The sequence below is a fragment of the Musca domestica genome, unplaced genomic scaffold (genome assembly GCF_030504385.1).
Source record: "Musca domestica strain aabys unplaced genomic scaffold, Musca_domestica.polishedcontigs.V.1.1 154, whole genome shotgun sequence".
NCBI classification, from domain to species: domain Eukaryota; kingdom Metazoa; phylum Arthropoda; class Insecta; order Diptera; family Muscidae; genus Musca; species Musca domestica.
This window is the reverse complement of record NW_026712212.1, coordinates 1,055,591-1,078,035: the sequence shown is the minus strand read 5'-3', so window position 1 is coordinate 1,078,035 and position 22,445 is coordinate 1,055,591. Positions and strand designations below refer to the sequence as shown.

The 22,445-nt window shown below is 36.8% G+C and overlaps 2 long non-coding RNA genes across 2 annotated transcripts; one reads left to right on the top strand and one right to left on the bottom strand.

The window, feature by feature from the left end:
• The first annotated feature begins 6,682 nt into the window (after positions 1–6,682).
• Positions 6,683–7,264, top strand: LOC131801334 (uncharacterized). The gene is made up of 2 exons (XR_009341793.1): positions 6,683–6,969; positions 7,042–7,264. It is a non-coding gene; the product is annotated as an uncharacterized LOC131801334 (long non-coding RNA).
• On the bottom strand, positions 6,993–7,651 carry LOC131801333 (uncharacterized). Its single transcript, XR_009341792.1, has 2 exons — positions 7,223–7,651; positions 6,993–7,166 (listed from the first exon to the last, which is right to left on the bottom strand). It is a non-coding gene; the product is annotated as an uncharacterized LOC131801333 (long non-coding RNA).
• Between the last annotated feature and the right edge of the window lie 14,794 nt (positions 7,652–22,445).

Sequence of the window (22,445 nt, the reverse complement as noted above, 5' to 3'; positions counted from 1 at the left end):
CGAGGTGTTACAAACGAAATGACAATCTTAATATACCCTCCATACTATGGTGGAGGGTATAAAAACTTACCCTCCGATAATGTATTATTCAATGGGAAGAACCCGCTAAATGACACATGCATACCAGTTGCTTTTATTCAAAGTTGCCGAAACCTGATTTTATTTACCTTTTGTTAGCGGCGAACATGTCGCAGTAACCCCATTTGCCAAAATTTAAATTCGTTGCTTTTTCTTTTTTTCCGCTCTACGGCGCCGTTTCCCCCACCACATATGTGTGCTTTAATCATTCCGTATAGTCTCCAAAAACAGTAGGGCAACAGTTCAGTAGCACAAGTGGCAGATAAGAAATATGGTAAACAAATTCTTTCCCTATTCTGATAGAATAGCAGCAAATTACCCTCATGCTATTCATTTCCAGCGCCCCAAAGCCGAAAAATAGAGTAGCACCACTTGACTCCCACTCGCACACACTTGAATTTGCATTGGCGCACATTTGAAACACGCTCAAAGAATGAAAGAAAGAAGAGGTTGCTTAATTTCCATTGAGATGCATTATTTGCTTACTTGACGCAAAGCTGCTGCTGCTGCAGTCGTCAAGGGTCTCTTTAGCTGTGTACACACACACATGCACACTCATACATTCGTAGGTATCCACATCCACTCGAACCGAGCCAAACCAAACCCAACCGAATCACTTTCAAATAGTTTGCGGAGACTCTCCGCAATTTGTTTTGTTTATCCCGTTTTGCAGCTCATATCTCACACAAGCTGTTGCTTAGCACGATGGCCAAAGAGGACGATATAAATGGAATCCTTGCAACATCGTGCATATGTGTTGTTGCAGTTACTTTAACACAAGTGACACACCCCCACCGGAAACTAAATCAAAGTAAAGTTTTTTGCTCGTTCTGCTTTGCGTTATTTACCAAAAACTCTGCCACCACTGCAACACTTCTATTAACATTGTCACCAACTGTCCCATTGTGTGTTCTATGGCTTCTTAACTTCACAGTGTCTTTCCCGAGACACAGTCGGTTGGTCGGTCGGTCGGGTGGTCGGTGACACACTCTGGGCCGGCCGTATGGTGTGGTTAAAAATTTGAAGATAAGAAGTGACTTTTGTTGCTCTTTGTTTAATTTTTGTTTCACTAGCTGTGTGTGTGTGTGTGTGTGAGTGGGATAAATGAGAGGGAGAGAGGTGACGCTTGGAATTACCAACATCCGCTCTGGAAGTGAAGTTTAGGCAAACATGAGGCTACAATTACCGAGGAAGAGTCACATTAGACTCATTTACAGTTTGTTCCGTTTAGCAAGTTTCCGAACATGTTTATATATTTTGTGGCACAATGTTTTTTGTTGTTGCTGCTGTTGCTCTAAACGGTTCTTGTTTGAAAGTTGGTTTAATTCCTCTGACTTTATGGATTTGAATGCCGCTTATGGTGATGGTTTCCACTGACGTTTTAATGAGGCCATAATAGACAAATATGTCAAGTGAAATAGGTTAAATAGTTGAGAACAAAACGCAATGCATTCAACATTCCTGTGTGCACTGCCACAATTAATTGGGAAAACAATGGAAATTGTGTTTAATTTTCAAATATTAATGGGAAAATGATCTTTCAATTTCTTTTTAAATAGAGTAAAATGTGAAGTTATTATAATGACAAAGGAAAAAATGATGGGCCCGAAAATCTTGCGGATAATAAAATCTTCAATCAATAAATTTAAATATATCCCGTCATTTTGTCGCAGCTGTATCATAAGGTATCTAATTCAGCCCTATCCTATCACAATTTGCTTAAATATTGTTGTAACTGAGATAAGCAGTTGAAAACTTTAAAAAAAACTTGTATTTTTGAGACTCGTGGACGGGGAGGTACCCGGAGGTACTTTACAAATACCACGATGTTTGCATGAATTCTGCGTTTTGCTCGCTTTATACAGGGTGAGATAAAAAAACTGCAATAAAGTCAAACGATATAATTTTTATTTTTATTATTATTTATTTTTTTTTTTTTTTTGAATGAAAGCAAAAAATGTCGGAAATAGCATCAAATTTTAGAATTAGTTTAGGTTTGTTCGAATTAGTCACCTCTGGCACGAATTATGGCCTTCAAACGGAAAATGAAACCGTCACACGCTGCCTGAATGTTGTTTTGCAGTATGTTGGCCCATTCCCGGCGAAGCGCTTGCTTAAGGTGATCGACACTTTGGTATTTTTTAGTGCCAACCTTGCTTTCCAAAATACTCGAGACACAATAGTCCAACGGATTGGTATCCGGAGATTTTGGTGGCCATTGTGCGCTGGAAATGAAGCGAGGAAACTCATTTTGTAACCATTCTTGGGTGACGATGGTGCTGAGTCCTGTTGGAATGTCCAAGGCCTACAGCCAAATTGTTTGCGTGCCCAAGGCTTTAATACATCCTCCAGAATATTTTCGTTATAATATTCGGCATTTATTCACGGTCGAGTAATACGAGCGGAGAGCGACCATCGGTGTTATGGCGGCCCACAACATCACCATGTCCGGCGCATGAGTTGTGGTGGCCAACCAAAGGTCCACATTATCAGCTGACCTCTTTGGCAAGTAAACACGATTATTTTTATACCCTACACCACAGGTGGTCAGGCAAAGGGAAACTAGATAGACCCATATTTCTTTTTGATGATCTGCATAGAATCACTTTCTGAGTTGATTTATGCATGTCAGTCCGTCTGTCCATCCGTCTGTCCGTCCGTCCATGTATTCTTGTGAACAAAATGCAGGTCGCATTTATTATCCGATTGAGATGAAATTTTCCAAACAACATTTGTTTGGCCCAAGGACGAACTCTATTGAAATTGGAGATAATCGGTAAAAATTTAGATATAGCTCCCATATATATCTTCATCGGATTTGCCTTTTATTGTGCACCAAACGTGTAATATCAGCCCGAATAGTGTGGAATTTTGCACATACAACCAAATTAGGCCTGAAAATAAGTATGCCAAATTTGATCGAAATTGGTTCAGATATAGCTATAGCTCCCATATATATTGTTCATCCGATTTGTTGTATTTGTTACCCACAGCCGTAATATTCACTCTGTAACAACAATATTTGAGGAAATATATCAAATGCAGCTCAGAAATACCTTTGCCAAATTTTATCGAGATCGGTTCAGATTTAAATATAGCTCCCATATATATCTTTATCTGATTTCAAATTAATTTTGCACCGAATTTAAAAGATACAAATGCTTCGGCATATTTAGTCCTTTGAATTTTAAATTATAATTATAATCATAGGGTGTATGATTGAATTCTCCCATAAAAAACTTTTAATTGTTATGTGGAGCTCACTAAATTAGCATTGTGGTGTAGGGTATCATAAAATCGGCCCCGCCCGACTTTAGGCCTTTCTTTACTGGTTTTTGTTTACAAACTGCTGGACAACGAATGTTTTCTCATCGCAGAAAACCACATTCGGCAGTTCGCCACTTTCGGCCAAGCGAAGCAACTCTTTAGCTCTTTTGAGTCTATTTTCCTTCTGTTGCGGTGTAAGGTCTTGCAATGCTTTACCCCGAGCTCATTTTTTAATATTTGCCAAGTGAAACATTGCGATATGTTCATTTTTCGTTTTCGGCCACTGCCACGCTGGTTTCGATCAAGTCGCTTCTTTACTTTTCGAACCATTTCTGCTGAGGTTGCTGTTTCCTTCTTCCGTCCACTTCCTTGACGTCGGGCTACGCTACCAGTATCACGATAACGAGCGATGGTACGAGACACAAAAGATTCATTCGCATTCAAATGCTGGAGTGCTCTACCGATAGCCACTTGTGGTTTTCCAGCCAAATATAGAGAAATCACACTATCACGCTTGAATTCCATCACGAATATCTGTCTTTCCGGAAAATTCTCACCAAAATGCTTTTGTACGCTTGTAAACCATATAATGAGCTGTCACTGGAGTAATTTTAACAGCTGTCGGACGAGTGGCTTAGAAATGACAGCAGTCTGAATTTGTTTGAAGTTTTTTCATCTCACCCTGTATATCCCGTCATTTTGTCACAGCTGCATCATATGGTATCTAATTCAGCCCTCTCCTTTAACAATTTGCTTAAAAATTGTTATAATTGAGATGGACAGTTGAAACTCGTGTACGGGGAGGTACTTTTTTACAAATGCAACGATGTTTTGGCGAATTCTGCGCGTTGTTCGCTTTATACGTGACTAGCAATTTCCAGCTACTTCATATTGCTCCAAATAGAATGTACAAAATAAAGGGTCACAATTTCGTAACTTGAAGTTATAAATTGAACTTAATATCAATTGAATAGAATAAATTAAAAACAAGTCAAAAATATCAGTCGGTTTTGCCGACAGATGTATACTCTCAGTCAATGTTAAATAATTTAAATATATTTTGACTTCTGTTATGATTATTCAAATTGTTCACCCTCTACGACGTAGGTTCCAAAGGAATGGGCCAATATTGTCCATTTCGTATCGGACCTAAAAATATATGATGTAAATATTGCGATGTGACGAGTTTGGGCGATATTGGTTACTTCCCCCACTTTCTATGAGATATGTGATAATTTTTAAAAAAAGTTAAAAGGTGCGTGAGGTACAAGTTAGAGACGGCCGAAGAGTTCCATTTTCATACTTCATCTAATACAGATAAAACCAGTAAAGAAGGGGCAAAAGTCGGGCGGGGCCGAATTTATGATACCCTACACCACTATGCGTATTAAGTAGAGCTCCCGTAACATACAAGGTTATATTGGGAATTTACGTGAAGCAGATCATACCAACTATGAAGCAAATAACATTGCTGTATATTGCATATGACTTCGATAAGGATTATATAAAAAAAAAAAATAGGCAAAGGCTACAGTCGCGCGGGGCCGACTATGTGATAACCTACAACACAATAATATATTGGAACATATCCTGAGGTCCAAACACATTTTAGTCGATTATACGAAATAATGCTATACGGTCCTGCACATACGTTGCCTTTGTTTTTTAACCGGGGCTATTTTCCTTATATTTACACTTTATGTCTTGAAAAACAATAGTCTTTAATTCTAACTCAAATTCTATTCACATGCTAAATTTTTTGAGAATCGGATGATTTCGACTTGAATATAACAATCCAGATGAAATTGTAAAATATTCACTTTTTATACCCCTCACCATAGTATGGAGGGTATATTAAGATTGTCATTTCGTTTGTAACACATCGAAATAAACATTTTAGACCCCACAAAGTATATGTATATATATTCTTGATCAGCATAAAATTCTATGTCGAGTTATCAATGTCCGACCGTCTATCCGTCTGTCCGTCTGTGGAAATGACTCTAACTTCCGAACGAAATGAAGTAGGTTGATAAAATTTTACACAAATGTGTACAATGTCTGCAGGACTTTTGGTATAGAAAATGGGCAATGTATTTATTATTATAACCACCATAGTACCTCCCTATATTCGGTATTTCTATGATTTTAGCTACATTATAAACAGATTTTTTTCAAGTTTCGCATTTGAATATTGTAATAGCTTGTGACAAAATTTGCCTATGCAGGTCCACGTCGTCGTATAGACTCTAATATACGGCTACATTAGGTATTTTCAAGATTTTAACGGATTTTATTTTTTTGAAAATTGTTAAATTTGTATCAAATGGTGGAGGGTATACAAAGTTCGGCCCGGCCGAACTTACAGTTTTTTTTTTACTTATTTATTTACATATTTTCACGCGATTTTCTTATGTTTTGTCTTATTCCGAATTTGTGAGAATTGTCAGAATCCGCCCAGCCTTTCTTGAGTTATAAACGATCTAACTTAAATCCATTTTGCTTTACATGCGATATCTTGGATATGAACATCAATGTAACGGTCAGAAGTGATATTTTCGTGCATTTGTGACATCGACCGAATTAAAAATATTGGCGGTTTAATGGAATTTTTTTTTTCTTTTTTACATAAAAGTTATGGTCTCTTTAACCCGCTAAATATTGTCCGATGACCAAACAAAATGGTAGACTTCTGAACTTTAGCCCCATGCTAAAATCCGCGTCGATTGGTATATAATTGCAACCTGTAGAGCCTCTATTTTTGGTCCATTTCGACCGCTAAATATTATGCGAACATCTCCAAAAACAATAGGGTTCTATTCTGAGCCTAACCCCACCTCCATGCTAATTTTTATGAGGATCGGACCATAATTGCAATCTATAGAGCGATTAGAAATCCACACGGGCAGATGGACATACATAGCTAGATCGACTCAGCTCGGCGAGATAGGAAGATCCATATTCAGGGTGAGATGAAAAAACTGCAACAAATTTCTCTCATTTCTAAGCCACTCGTCCGATAGCTGTTAAAATTATTCCAGTGACAGCTCATTATATTGTTCACAAGCGTATAAAAGCATTTTATGTTATATGTTATTTAAGTTATTCGTGATGGAATTCAAGCGTGATAGTGTGTGGACGCGGAATAATGTATGCACCGTTTGACTATTTTTACTACACTGTCTTATTCATTTAAAATGATAATTTTCCTTAATATGTTAATTTTCCTTAACCTAGACCAGCGTAAAGTGTAAGAGAGAGAGGGAGAGAGAGAAATAGAGAGATACAAATGTACACATGCCAGTGCAAACATACCACATGCAGCAATTGAATTTTACAGCCTGTTCCACGATGTCGAAAGAACACGTTCGCACAACTTTTACACGACAAACAGCTGATTTCCGTTCCACTAAAATCCATCAGAACGAAAATTTGCACGAAAATCAAAGCGAACAAAAACGTAAGCGTTTCAGTGTAATTTTGCGTTCCACTATCTTTTTTCTTTCGTACGCATGCGAACACAAATGTCAAAATCAGTCACTTGTGTGTTTGCTGTCGAATAATAAAAATTAAGGAAAATTGTTTTAACATAAACATTTCTTGATTGAAAATGGAAAGAAAAATGTAAGTAAAAATAATAAATGCAATTTAATCTGTGAACAACAAATATATATTTTTTTATTTTCTCAATTCCAGCACGAAAAAACTACACAGCTGCGGGCAATAGTTGAGTATATGGGGGAGAATCCTAAGTTCGCCAGAGGAGTGCCAATTTTTGGAAGCAGCAGGCAATCCCATGAAGACCACTGGAAGACACAAACCTAGAAAAAATCATTTTTTTATTATTTTAAAAATGTAAAAATACAATCATACTTACTGGTTGTTAGGTACTTCAAATAAATTCGAAGCATCTCTTAAATGCCTCCGTGGCACAATTTGAACCTCCTCCTCATCATCCATAAAAAATAGGGCTACAGAAATATTCATTTTTTTCTTTTTTAAGAACACAAATAATCTGAACACAATCACTAGAAATTTTATTTTGTTTGTTTATTTACAATTTGTTTGTTTACAACTGAACTGTCAGTTGAGACAGAGCCACTGCTGCTTTTTCGCGTTTATATTAGACATTTGGCGCTTTTTTTTGCCTTATTTCGCGATTAATTTTGCCAAAAAATATTTTGCAACACTGAATCACGTAAGGCTATGCGAAAGAAAGAACGAAAGTTAGTGGAACGCATTCTTATGCGAAAGTGAGTGAGTAGCCTTCGTTCGCACAAATTTTCTTTCGAGATCGTGGAACAGGCTGTTATTTTTAACTCAAAGGTCTGCTCGCCACATGTTCTTATCGTATTTAATGTGGACTGTATTAAAAATATCCCTGTTTAACTAACCCTTCCCTTCTACACTTGGTAGACCCCGTTATTCTCTTTTATTATAGAAACATGTTCACTTATTCGTGAACAGTGCGATTTCTTTATATTTGGCTGGAAAAAAGTGGCTATCGTTAGATCACTCCAGCATTTAAATGTGAATAAATCTTTTGTGTCTCGTACCATCGCTCGTTACCGTGATACTGGTAGCGTAACCCGACGTCAAGGACGTGGACGGAAGAAACCAGCAACGTCAGCAAAAATGGTTCGAAAAGTGAAGAAGCGCGTCGCAGTGTCTGAAAAATGGCTCGTGAGCTTAATATATCGCAATATTCCATTCGGCAAATATTGAAAAATGAGCTCAGGGTAAAGCCATAGAAATTCCATATGCAAGAACTTACACCGCAACGGAAAGAAAATAGACTCAATAGAGCTAAAGAGTTGCTTCGCTTGGCCGAAAGTGGTGAACTGTCGAATTTGGTTTTCTCCGATGAGAAAACATTCGTTGTCCAGCAGTTTGTAAACCAACAAAATGATCGTGTTTACTTTCCAAAGAGGTCAGCTGAAAATTTGTACCTTCGATTGGCCACCAGAACTCAAGCACCGGCCATGGTGATGGTGTGGGCCGTCAAAACAGCCGATGATCGCTCGTATTAATCGACCGTGGCATCAGAATGAATGCCGAATATTGTCGCGAAAATATTCTGGAGGTTGTATTAAAACCTTGGGCACGCAAACATTTTGGCCGCAGACCTTGGACATTCCAACAGGACTCAGCACCATCGCACTCAGCACGCGCCACCCAAGAATGGTTACAAAATGAGGTTCCGCGCTTCATTTCCAGCGCACAATGGCCACCAAATTCTCCGGATACCAATCCGTTGGACTATTGTGTCTGGAGTATTTTGGAAAGCAAGGTTGGCACTAAAAAACACCAAAGTGTCGATCACCTCAGACAAGCGCTTCGCCGGGCAATGGGCCAAAATACCGCAGAGCAACATTCGGGCAGCGTGTGACGGTTGTATTGGCCGTTTGAAGGCCACAATTCGTGCCGAAGGTGACTAATTCGAACAAACCTAAACTAATTCTAAAATTTAATGATATTTCCGAAATTTTTTGCTTTCATTCAATAAAATTTAAAAAAAATATGTAAAAGTTATGGCGTTTGACTTTTTTGCAGGTTTGTTTATCTCACCCTGTATTACAATGTACTAAGTTTGGACAAAATCGAATACTCCCTTCGTGCACACCAGCCAGACAGACGGACATAGCTTGATCGACTCCAAATGTTTTAAAACGGATTTAGTACAAAGAGGGTCTAAAACCGTTATTTCGATTAGGCACGTTTTGGGCGTATCAAATGATATATATCCTCTCTAACCATATTGCTGAAATTAAAAAAACCACTTCTCTATATTTTAAAATCTTCAAGAGCATGTACATTATTGAGCATTTTTCACTCTTCTTAGACGGACAATACCCTTTCCAGTATTTTTTCAAAACTTAACGAAATATAACATAATTTTTTATTGTTTTCCTTTAGCAAAATTACTCTCCCTTCACTTGCATAGACCTTACATTTATAACAATTAACTGTTTTGTCCCTCGTTATCCACTTTCTGACTTTCATTTACTCTACCTTAAATATTCAAAAAATTAATATTCTCGTTTCTCTTTAATTTCCTCTTCTTCATCTGGCAAATTAATCATAAAGAAGAAGAAGCATTTAACCCATTTTCTTTTGTTTTCCCCGCTTCTCTATGTAACGCAAAAGAAAAACTTTGCCGCGAAAGTCAACTTCAGCGCGTATTTACTTAAGCTGACACATTTTATCCTCTTTGTGTCATTTAATTATCCATTTTGTTGACTCTCCTGAATTCCCTCGCCAAATATTAAGATAATTTCCAGTGAAGTACTTCATTACAGGGCATCTCGTGTTCAACTTAAAGTATTTTCATAAGAATAAATTAAGTAGATATCCACTTGTGTGTGTGTGTCTTGGTACTTTTGAATGTCTACGAATTGGGGAGCTTAATGTGTCATTTGGTATCGAAACTTTTTAATGATTTTTATACATATGTGCATAGCATGTATGGTACTTGGAGATATTTTGTACACATGCAAATCGAATTTTAATTTAATTCTTCGAAGATGCAGTGCCTTACGTTACAAACGAAAGTAAAAGAAAACCATCCGGCAAAAAAGCAGGTATGGATATAATGACTTTAAATGTTTATCCACTGTTATAGATTTAACATTTAAAGGTGTTTTTATACCCTACACCACATGTCTTTGTGCATTTGTTTGTAACATAAAGAAGGAAGCGAGATAGACCCATAGTTACTTTTGAGGATCTTCATAGTATCACATTCTAAGTCCATTTATGCTTGTCAGACTGTCTGTCCGTCCATCCGTTTGTACATGTATTGTTGTGAACAAAAGGCAGGTGGCATTTATTATCCGATTGAGATGAAATTTTCCAAACAATATATGTTCGGCCCAAAGACGAACCCTATTGAAATTGGTGAAAATCTGCTCAAATATATATATAGCTCCCATATATATGTCTTCAAGCAATTTCGGGTTAATAGTTCACCAAATGGCCAATATTAGTCTAAATGACCTGAATTTTGGCACACCCGACCGAATTAAGTCTAGGAGCAAGTACATCAGATATCAGATACAGAACGGAAATAAGTGCTCATTTTATACATCGCAACACTAAGGCTCAAAAAGTTTCCTATCTTGATGAGCAGAGTCTATCCACCTATGTGTGTCCGATCCACAAGAAAATTCACATGGTGTTAGGGAAAGGGTTCGAAAGAAGTTCCTTATTACTGGAGATAATTACAAAGTATTACGCAAAGTGAAATGGACCAACAAGATACATTATTACTGGTTTCCAAAGCATTAATAAAGGGTGAGATAAAAAACAAAATCAAACGCCATACTTTTCACATTTTTTTTAATTTTATCAAATTTTAGAATAAGTTTAGATATGTTCGAATTGCTTACATTTGACACGAATTATGACCTTCAAACGACCAATGAAACCGTCACACGCTGCCTGAATGTTGCTCTGCGGTATTTTGGCCCATTCCCGCCTAGGTTGATCGACACTTTGATATTTTTTTTAGTTTCAACCTTGCTTTCCAAAATACTCCAGACACAATAGTCCAACGGAATGGTATCCGGAGATTTTAGTGGCCATTGTGCACTGGAAATGAAGCGAGGAACCTCATTTTATAACCATTCTTGGGTGACGCGTGCTGAGTGCTATGGTACTGAGTCCTGTTGGAATGTCCAAGGTCTGCGGACAAAATGTTTGTGTATCCAAGGCTTTAATACATCCTCCTCCAAGGTCGATTAATACGAGCGGAGAGCGACCATCGGCTGTTAAGGCGGCCCACATCATCACCAGGCCGGCGCATGAGTTCTGGTGGCCAACCGAAGGTGCACATTTTCAGCTGACCTCTTTGGCAAGTAAACACGATTATTTTGTTTGTTTCCAAACTGCTGGGCAACGAATTTTTTCTCATCGGAGAAACCCAAATTTGGCAGTTCACCACTCTCGCCCAAGCGAAGCAACTCTTTAGCTGTTTCGAGTCTATTTTCTTTCTGTTGTGGTGTAAGTTTGTGGTCGAGTTTTGCGCATCCCAGTACGTGTATTAACAAAATATCTGGAAAGATTAATAAGATATCGGTCCGCTCCGTCCAGTACCTCCCAAACAAATTGTCAAAACTTTCAATCATTATATCTCTCATAAAATTCGAAATCACCTGATTAAAACTCGGCACATCTCTATTTATTTATCAACACACAAGAGCATCCATTAATTCAAAATTTTGAATAATTATATCTTGAAATAAATATCTGATTTCTTTAATCTTAATATTTCTATCAACACAAGAGCTGTTGTGAAGATGGGAGATATCGGCTCACTCCTTCTGGTGCCTCCCCCACAAATGGTCAGCATTTTGAATATCCAAAATCATCATAAAACACAAATTCGGATTTCAATTCTCACTAAACATCACACATCCCAATATTTATATCAACAAAAAATCCGGTTTGAAGTTGGAATATATCGGTCTACTCCATCAGGAGTAAAATAATTTTCCCTGATTTGGCAGTCGCCTCGGATCGCATTTATGGACAATTTGACACACAATTTTATAATTCTAAGAGTTCTGGACAGAGGAAGCCTTAAATTTTCAATGTTGATCGGATAATATTTATTCAAAATGTTGCTTCCAATTGCGAGTATTTTTAATGCTGGAGGTCACTCTCAGAGGAAATCGCATATACATACGTACAAGTGGACCTCCTGAGATGTTCAGGGTTCGTAATTTCCATGGCCTGAATGATGGTATAGCTAAATATACGTAATAGTCTATATGTTTCATTAATGTATCGTTACATTAGCACTATAGAGGGCCGGTTTTAGCCTTCGCTTACATCTTCTATATCTATAAAAGAGGAAAATGTTTGTTTGTAATTTATGGACTCGAAAACCGCTGAACAGATTTTCCTGAAAATTTACATGTATACTTCAACATCGCCTGAAAGTAACATAGGCTATATACGTTTTTGAAATTCCACTTGGAAGTGGAGATATAGCATCAGAATCGGAGGTAACTCCCAAAAATTTAGATTTTGTATGCACATATCTATTGATCGATTACAGATACAGTCAAAAAAATTTGAAATGCGAATGGAATTTAGAACAAAAATAAATTTGCAAATTATATTGAAATCGGTTCTGATTTGGATATAGCTCCCATATATATTTTCAACCGATTTCGTTTATTTGATGCACCAAACGCGATATGTGCGTTCGATTCCAATGAAATTGGGAATGTGTAACGGGATTTTGATTACAAAATAAATTTGTCAAATTATATTGACATCGGTTCAGATTTGGATATATGGGAGATATTTTCGGCCAATTTCAAGCATTTGATGAACCAAAAACGCTATGTATCCCCAATTTTAATGAAATTTGAAACGTGTGATGGATGTTATCTAAATAATTGATTGCCCAAATTATATTGAAATCGGTTCAGATTTGGATATAGGTCCCATATACATTTTCGGCCGATTTCATGTATTTAGTGCACCAAACATTATATGTATGTCCAATTTTAATGAAATTTAAAATAAGTAACGGAATTGGGAGCAAAAATGAATTTGTCAAATTTTATTGAAATCAGTTCAGATTTGGATATAGCTCCCATATATATTTTCGACCGATTTCATGTATTTGATGCACCAAACACGCTATGTATCTCTAATTTCAAAGAAAATTGGAATGTGTAGCGGAAATTAAAACGAATATACATTTGTCAAATTATATTGAAATCGGTTCTGATTTGGAGATAGCTCCCCTATATATATTCAGCCGATTTCACATATTTGATGCACCCAAAGCGAGAGAGACAAAATCTGGCACCAGAAAAAATTGCCAAATTATATTGAAATCAGTTGAGGTTTGGATATAGCTAACATATATATTTCGGCCGATTTCATACATGTTATGCACCAAACATGATATATATGACCGATACCAATGAAATTCAAAATGTGTGGCGGAATTTGGTTACAATAATAAATGTGACAAATTAATTGGAAATTAGTTAAGATTTGGATATAGCTCCCATATATATATATATATATATATATATATATATATATATATATATATATATATATATATATATATTATCGGCCGATTTCACATATTTGACGCACCAATTTCAATGAAATATGAAAGGTGTGGCGGAGATTGGTGTTAAAGTATTTTTTTTTTAAATTATATTTAAATCGGATCAGATTGGGATATGATATGATTGATACATTGACCCACAACGCCTTAGGCTAACACTAAAAAACAACACAACAATTGATTTGAAATACGCTTATTACGGCGAAGTATGTTGCTAACTCGAATTCACTAATTGCAATAGAAATGCTCAACTTCAAAAGATTGCAGTTTACTGCACGCTTAGTATTTGCTATGAAATAACTAAATCCGAAGGACAAACCCTTCGTGTATGTATGTCATGTTACTGCTTTTCTAATGGTTTTGGTTATTTACGCATTAAAGTAGTGCAATATTTTTTTTTTAATTTTTAAATTTGCTTTTTTTTAACCAACATATATTTGTAAATAAAATTTTGAATGCATATAAAATCAAAAGGGGTAGCGAAGCGCACCGGGTTCAGCTAGTCTCTTATAAAATAATCACCTAATTGTTTTAAAACTCGGCAACTTCTCTATATTTATCAATATAAGAGCTGTTGTGAAGATGGTGGATATCGGCCCACTCCTTGTGGTACCTCCCCACAAAAGGTAAAAAATTTGAATAAACAAAACCATCATGAAATACGAATTGAGCATTCAATTCTCTTATAATTTCAAACATCCCAATTTATACCCTCCACCTTGGAAAGGAGGGTATATTAACTTTGTCATTCCATTTGTAACATGTATAAATATTCGTCGTAGACCCCATAATGTATATATATTCATAATCAGCATAAAATTCTAAGTCGATTTAACGATGTCCGTCTGTCTGTCCGTCTGTCCGTCTGTCCGTCTGTCTCCCAATATTCGGTATTTTGATGATTTTTACCGCATTTTTTCATGGGTTTGTCTAAAAATTGGTATTTGTTGGTCATAGTGGGTTCTAACTGCGGTGGCAAAACATTGCATGTATAGGTCCACGTTTTGGTATAGCCCCCATATAACGGTACCTCCCGATATTCGGTATTTTGATGATTTTTGTCACATTTTTTCATGGATTTATCTAAAAATTGGAATTAGTTGGTCATAGTAGGTTCTACCTCCGTTGGCGAAACATTGTATGTATAGGTCCACGTTTTTGTATAGCCCTATATAGCGGTACCTCCCGATATTCGGTATTTTGATGATTTTTGCCACATTTTCCCACGAATATATCTAAAAATTGGTATTTGTGGGTCATAATTGGTTCTAATGTTTCCATTACCCTAAGGTGGAGGTTATTAAAAGTTCCCGGCCGAACTTAATGTTTTTTTTACTTGTTTTGGAATCGATTAAATAACTGGTATAGCCCAAATTCAGGTCTTTCTGAGGGTTTGACTTATTTTCCAAAGAAATTGCCTATAATTCGATATAAGGGGCTTTCAGTTATATAAACAAAATATCGTCCTTCGTATGAAAGCAATATCTTTTTCGAATACCCTTTTGCCGCTAGTCTTCTATGGACAAAATTTCAAATTTGACTTCTTGAAGGACCATAAGTGTCTCCATAAAAATACAAAACCATAGCCTCTGCGTTACATCCTTTGTTCAAAAAAATCCTTCCCTTTTCTATAAAACTCAAATCTTCGTAACGCCAATGGCAGGTTTTAGTTACTTATTTGAAGTGTTCTAAAATTTTATTCCAAACTTTGAGTGAAACGAAAACTTTTTCGTATTCTGATTATATTTGACAACACACACATACACACAAATATACCACAAAGAATGGAAGAACGAAAGTTCAATACTTATTCTTTTTGAAGTATTAATATCTGCAACAAATCTCGAGTTTCTTGCCGTTCTTCCTCCGGTCGCATTCCTGTCCCAAAAAATATTTAACTATACAGTTTTTCCCTTAAAACGGATGATTGGTATTTCTAATGGAAAAGTTTGAACTTCTGTTTGGGTTGTTGTGGTCACTTAGTCTTTGTTCGACCAGATATTGTTGTAAATGGAAACTTTTGTTTTTTTTGTTGGGGAATATTGCATGCATGTTGTCGTGGCTTGCCGAACAGCATTCAATGAACGAACGAATGCATGTTGGGAGAGTAACTTTTATTTTATTTTACTTCTGGGGGTGTTGTAAACTTTATTTAATTGAAACGGAAATACAAAAGAAAGAAAATTTATATTTGTGTAATTAAAATGGGAATAAATATGAATAATCTTTTTGTTGGTATTGTTCTCTCAGGTGCGTATGATTTATATTTGTGAGACAATAGTAAGTATACGACACATTGGAAAAATGCTTAAACATTTAGGTGTCGCATTCAGAGTATTTGGAGCACAGCCTTTATGATTTATACTTAAATAGGTGTCGGATGTATTATGAGTTGTTTGAAATTAATTTTATTGCAACAGACAAATATTCTATCGAAGAGGATCAAACTAATAACTACACTTGACGAACGGCATAACTTGTCGGGTTCTTTTTTATTTTCTAGAATAACTTTTGATGCTATCGCCAGGAGTGTCTCTTGACTACTTACCACAGGGTGAGATAAAAAAACTGCAACAAAGTCAAACTTCATAATTTTCACATTTTTTTCTCAAATTGTATTGAATGAAAGCAAAAGATGTCGGAAATAGCATCAAATTTTAGAATTTAGATTTGTTCCAATTGGACACCTTTGGCACGAATTATGGCCTTCAAACGGGTAATGCAACTGTCACACGCTGCCCGAATGTTGCTCTGCAGTATTTTGGCCCATTCCCGGCGAAGCGCTTGCTTGAGGTGATCCACACTTTGGTGTTATTTAGTCCTAACCTTGCCTTCCAAAATACTCCAGCGGATTGGTATACGGAGATTTTGGTGGCCATTGTGCGCTGGAAATGTAACCATTCTTGGGTGGCGCGTGTTTAATGCGATGGTGCTGAGTCCTGATGGAATGCCCAAGGTCTGCGGCCAAAATATTTTCGTGCCCAAGGCTTTAATACACCCTCCAAAATATTTTCGCAATAATATTCGGCATCTATTCCGATGCCACGGTCGATTAATACGAGCGGAAAGCGACCATCGGCTGTTATGGCGGCCCACACCATCACCATGACATTTTGTTTGTTTACAAACTGCTGGACAGCGAATGTTTTCTCATCGGAGAAATCCAAATTCGGCAGTTCACCACTTTTAGCCAGGCGAAGCAACTTTTTAGCTATTTTGAATCTATTTTCTTTCTGTTGCGGCTTAAGTTCTTGCATTCTTTGGAATTTCAATGGCTCATGGCCGTGCCCATTTTTCAGTATTTGCCGAATGGAATATATATTCTATTCAAAGGATTTAAAAAAAATCTAATTAAGAATTTATTTAAGTCCTTGGTTGCAAACGGTGTGCAGGATAACCAAATATTTTATAATAATTTCTACAAAATGTTGCTCGATAACCCAAAAGTCCATTAAATGAGGGCGAATAAAAAAATAACATTTTTATTCACTTAGCCATCTGGGAGGGTATACATCATTTAATACGGCCAAAGCGTGCCTCATCGATATAAGGGTTTTAGACCCAAATCCGTTTTAGGACATAATCATGAATTATAACTTTTTAAACCTTACACCAACTTGTGTTACAGGGTATTACGTTCTTATGCCCTCAGCCATATGGCTACAGAGAGTATATATCCTTTGATACGGCCAAAATGTTCCTCATCGAAATAACGGTTTTAGACCCTAAGTCTCTTTGTATCAAATCCCTTTAAGGACATTTGGCGTCGATCTAGAGGTGTCAGTCCGTCCGTCTGTCTGGTTGGTTATCATGATAACTCTCGAATCCGATTTGGTCTAAATTTGGTTCATCGTAATATTATTATCAAACTAAGATAAAGTTCGGAGATGGGCGGATGGGCGGATGGGACCGCACCTTCTGGTATTTCCCCCCAAAATAATCGCAATTTTCGAAGAAAATATTTTAACTCCTAGAAAAAAAAGGATCATTAGATTTTGTACAAACCCTGGTAAAAATAATAGGATTTGCAAAGTTTCTAGGTCAGGTGTGAGCTCATAAAGCGCAAAATTGCCATCAGGATACCTTCAAACACGACACGTCTCCTTCTGGTACCACCCCCACAACGAGTCAAAATTTTGAATAACAAACCTGTAAAAAGCAGCTAAGTTCAGCCGGGCCGAACTTTTAATAAATACATTTGGAAGAAACTTGAAAATATTTAAAAATACGAATTGTTTCAAATTTCGTTTTTTACAGTTCGTAATGGGTACTACAGCCGGTGACAAAAAGTTACTTGTGCTGAACCAAGTTTTCGTATATAATGGGTTTTCTTTAAGGGTTTCCATTTTTATACCCTCCTCCTTGGAAAGGAGGGTATATTAACTTCGTCATTCCGTTTGTAACATAACTAAATATTCGCCGTAGACCCCATAAAGTACATAAATTCATAATCGATTCAACGATGTCCGTCTGTCTGTTGAAATCACGATACAACCTTTACTATTTGACGTAGAGCGTCAAAATTTAGCAGAACAATTTATATTGTGCCTAGATTGGTTGGTATTGAAAATGAAATATATCGGTCCACGTTTTGGTACAGTCCCCATATAACGGTACCTCTGGATTTTTGGTATTTTGATGATTTTTGCCACATTTTTCCACGGATTTGTCTAAAAAATGGTATTTGTTGGTCATAATGGGTTCTAGCTCCGGTGGCGAAACATTGTATGTATAGGTTCACGTTTCTGTGTAGCCCCCATATAGCGGTACCTCCCAATATTCGATATTTTGAGTTTTAAGTTCTTTCGAAATGGTGGATGGTTCTTATACTTTACGTGTTGGGGGTATTATAAGATTGATTGAGCCAAAAATTATGTAACACCTCGAAATAGGAACCTATAGAGGGCGAGACGAAAAAACTGCAACCAACTGTTGTCATTTCTAAGCCACTCGTCCGACAGTACATTATATTGCTTACAAGCGTACAAAAGCATTTTGGTGAGAGTTTTCGAGAAAAAAAGTTATTCGTGAAGGAATTCAAGCGTGATAGTGTGATTTATTTATATTTGGCTGGAAAACAACAAGTTGCTATCGTTAGAGCACTCCAGCACTTAAATGTAAATAAATCTTTTGTGTCTCGTACCATCTCTCGTTACCGTGATACTGGTAGCGTAGCCCGAGGTCAAGGAAATGGACGGAAGAAAACAGCAACATCAGCAGAAATGGTTCGAAAAGTAAAGAAGCGACTTGATCGAAACCCGCGTCGCAGTGGCCGAAAACTCTCTCGTGAGCTGAACATATCGCAATATTCCATTCGGCAAATATTGAAAAATGAGCTCGGGGTAAAGCCATTGGTATTTCAAAAAGTGCAAAACTTACACCGCAACAGAAAGAAAATAGACTCAAAAGAGCTAAAGAGTTGATTCGCTTGGCCGAAAGTGGTGAACTGCCAAAGTTGGGGTCCTCCGATGAGAAAATATTCATTGTCCAGCAGTTTGTAAACAAACAAAATGATCGTGTTTACTTGCCAAAGAAGTCAGCTGAAAATGTGCACCTTCGGTTGGCCACCAGAACTCAAGTCCCGGCCGTGGTGATGGTGTGGGCGCCATAACAGCCGATGGTCGCTCTCCGCTCGTATAAATCGACCGTGGCATCAGAATATATGCTGAATATTATAGCGAAAATATTCTGGAGGGTGTATTAAAGCCTTGGCCACGCAAACATTTTGGCCGCAGACCTTGGACATTCCAAGAGGAGTAAGCATCATCACACTCAGTTCGCGCCATCCAAGAATGGTTACAAAATGAGGTTCCTCGCATCATTTGCAGCGCACAATCGCCACCAAATTCTCCGGATACCACTTGTCTAGCATAGACGATGAAACAACAGCCTTGTTTTTTTCAATAAAAAAAAATTCCCTGAAGTAATATCGGAAAATAAAAATCAAAATTATAAAAATAAATAAAACACTGATGTTTTTCAATTGACCCTAAGCCAAAATAAAGTTAACAAAATAATTTACCTTATAGAAAGAGTAAGGATCATTCGATTTAGTAATTAGCCTTGTAAATCCCATTACTGTTGCCAATGCTAAGTCAGGTATGAAAATGGGTAATATCGGTTCACTCCCTCTGGTACCTCCCCCACAACGGTTCAATTTATTGAATAACCAAAACGATCAAATTTCACACATTCCAGAATTTCTAGGTAAACTGTGGTGAATATATCGGTTCACTTCTTCTAGTCCCTTGCCCACATGAGGTCAACATTTTGAATAATTCTGTTAAAAAAACTGTTATAAAATGCAAAATAAGATTCCGATTGTTTTCAAATTTCACACATCACAATATTTCAATTAACGCAAGATTTTGGCTTATCTAAATATTTCTCTCAACCAGAGATCTGGTATGAATCTAGAATTTATCGGTCCACTCCATCTGGTACCTCCATTACAAGGGACCAACATTTTGAATAATTATAACCCTTATTACATGCAAAAAAACACGTCAGCGATTTTAAAATTTGTGTGTCTCAATATTACTGTTACCCAAAGATCTAATAGATATTACGGCCCATTCCTTCTGGTTAATCTGTTGACCAATAAATACTCCTATAGAATGGAAAATAAGTGTCCTCTTTTGATTCTTTTTTTCTTAAACATCTAATTTTTACTGTTTTAAAATGCTTTACAAAATCCGCAAGATCTTGCTCTGTTTTAAACTCAAATGATTTCCCCTAAAAGCGATTCATTTTAATTACTTGCCCACCACTAAGTCAACAGTTAACTTCTTAAATCAACATCAAATATCCACATACATCTCCATATACCTTCTCCCTTCGATTTTTGTTCGCTAAAGTTAATTTCAATTTACAAAATACCAATCATTCTTATCCGCATACATGAGCTACTTTTAATAAACCGACATCCGCTTATATCCTTACAGGCTCTAAGAAGCTTAAGTAAATATCTAAACATGTTGACTGTAATCGCTGAATCTTCGCTTTTTGTTGTTGTTGTTTATGATGGCAACTTGTGTATTGAAGTTCATTTGCTCAGCCATAAGTCATCGTTACAATATTTGCTAAAATATTTATCTGCTCTGGGCACTCGTTACTATTTACCAGAATATTTTAAATTCACAACGTTTTCAAAAGTGCCATTGCAATTTCCATGTGTGTGTGGATGTGTGCGTGAGTGCGAGCAAGTGTAGTCCACCATGTTTTGGGGGTGCACACATACAAATTGCCGCTACTCTAACATTTTGTATACAAATCGTGCTGTACATTTCCGCTCGAACATTGCCACAGAAACGAAGGATATGCGTAATGTGGTCAGTGTTGCGTCCGCACACATACATATATGAGTGTATTTGTTTATTCAGTGTATGCAACGCACTTCGCAACATATGTGTGTGGGGTGGAAGAAGGGATGGTCGTCATGAGGATATGGTATGAGTGCATGTATCGGATTCATATGTCGAACATAGTTTACGCATGAAACCACAAAAGTAAGTTAAGCTTAAATCATTGAAGTGCCTCAAACAAAACAATCACACACGCCATAAACTATACCAAAGGCGAAATAACCATCCACAACAACAACAACACGAAATCGAAAACGAACAACAGTCAGAATCGCAACAACAATGGCTAACATATTTTTTCAGGAATATCCCAAAAACCCCGGTGGTTACAAGACTATCTTTCCTTTTTGGTTAAGCTGCACATTGGGTTGGGAAGGAAGAATAAAAAGTGGTGAGGAAAGCATAAAAGTCGGGCGAGTCCGACTATATAAGATCCTACACCATTATGCATATCAGAGGTAGTCGCCATAAATACATGTTTATATTGGAAATTTTACATATTATCGTTGTTATGATTAGGAATTAAAAACGGTTTTGAAATTGAAATGGAAAAATTTGGCTGAATGTTCAAAGATCCACCCAGTTTGGGCTGATATTACATGTTTGGTGTACAATAAACGTGAAATCGTCTGAAGATATGGAATATATATGGAAGCTATATCCAGTTCTGAACTCGATCTCGAAAAAATTTGAACCGATAATTTGACAAATTTATTTTAAGACCAAATTCCGTTACTCATTCCAAACCTCATAGAAATTGGGCATATATATCGTGTTTGGTGCATCAAATAAAAAAAATCTGGTGAAGATATATATGAGAGCTATACCCAAATCTGAACCGATTTCAATATAATTTGACAAAATTCCGTCACTCATTCCAAACTTCATTAAAATTGGAGATACAAATATGTGAATCCATGGAGGAGGCTATAAAAATTAATATAGAATAAGCATAAAACACTTAATTTCGGCAGGGCCGAACTATTCATACCCTCCACAATTTAGAAGAAACTTGAAAATTTTTAAAAAAATCCGTAGAAAAGTACTTCTCAAATAAAAACCCTTATGTGGGGGCTGTACGAAGAAGGGATCCTTCATAATTAATTTTTGGTCACAGGCTTAGTACCGATTCTGAACTTCAAATACGAAATTTTAAACAATTCCGGTGAATAATGCCGCTAAAATCATCAAAACACCGAATATTGGGAGGTATCGTTATATAGAGGATATACGATATCGTGGACCTATAGAGACAATTCTCTTCCACTAGATCAAGTAAGCACAAGGAACTCCTTGTGTGGATTCTCAGACAATTCCATCGAAAAATTTGGCTTCAATCATCAAAATACCGAATATTGTGAGGTACCGTTATGTGGGGGCAATACGATATCCTGGACCGATATAGCCTATCTTCGAAATTACCCTTTCTGCAGACAAAAGACTGATCTGTGCAAAATTTCCTATCTTATTTCGTTTTGACTCTAGAGTGATTACAACAGGCGGTCAGACAAACTGGACGGACAGGTCTATATCGTTTCAGAATTTTAAGCTGATCAAAAACACAGAGTGAGATGAAAAAATTGCAACCAACTTCAGACTTCTGTCATTTCTCAGCCACTCGTCCGACAGCTGTTAAA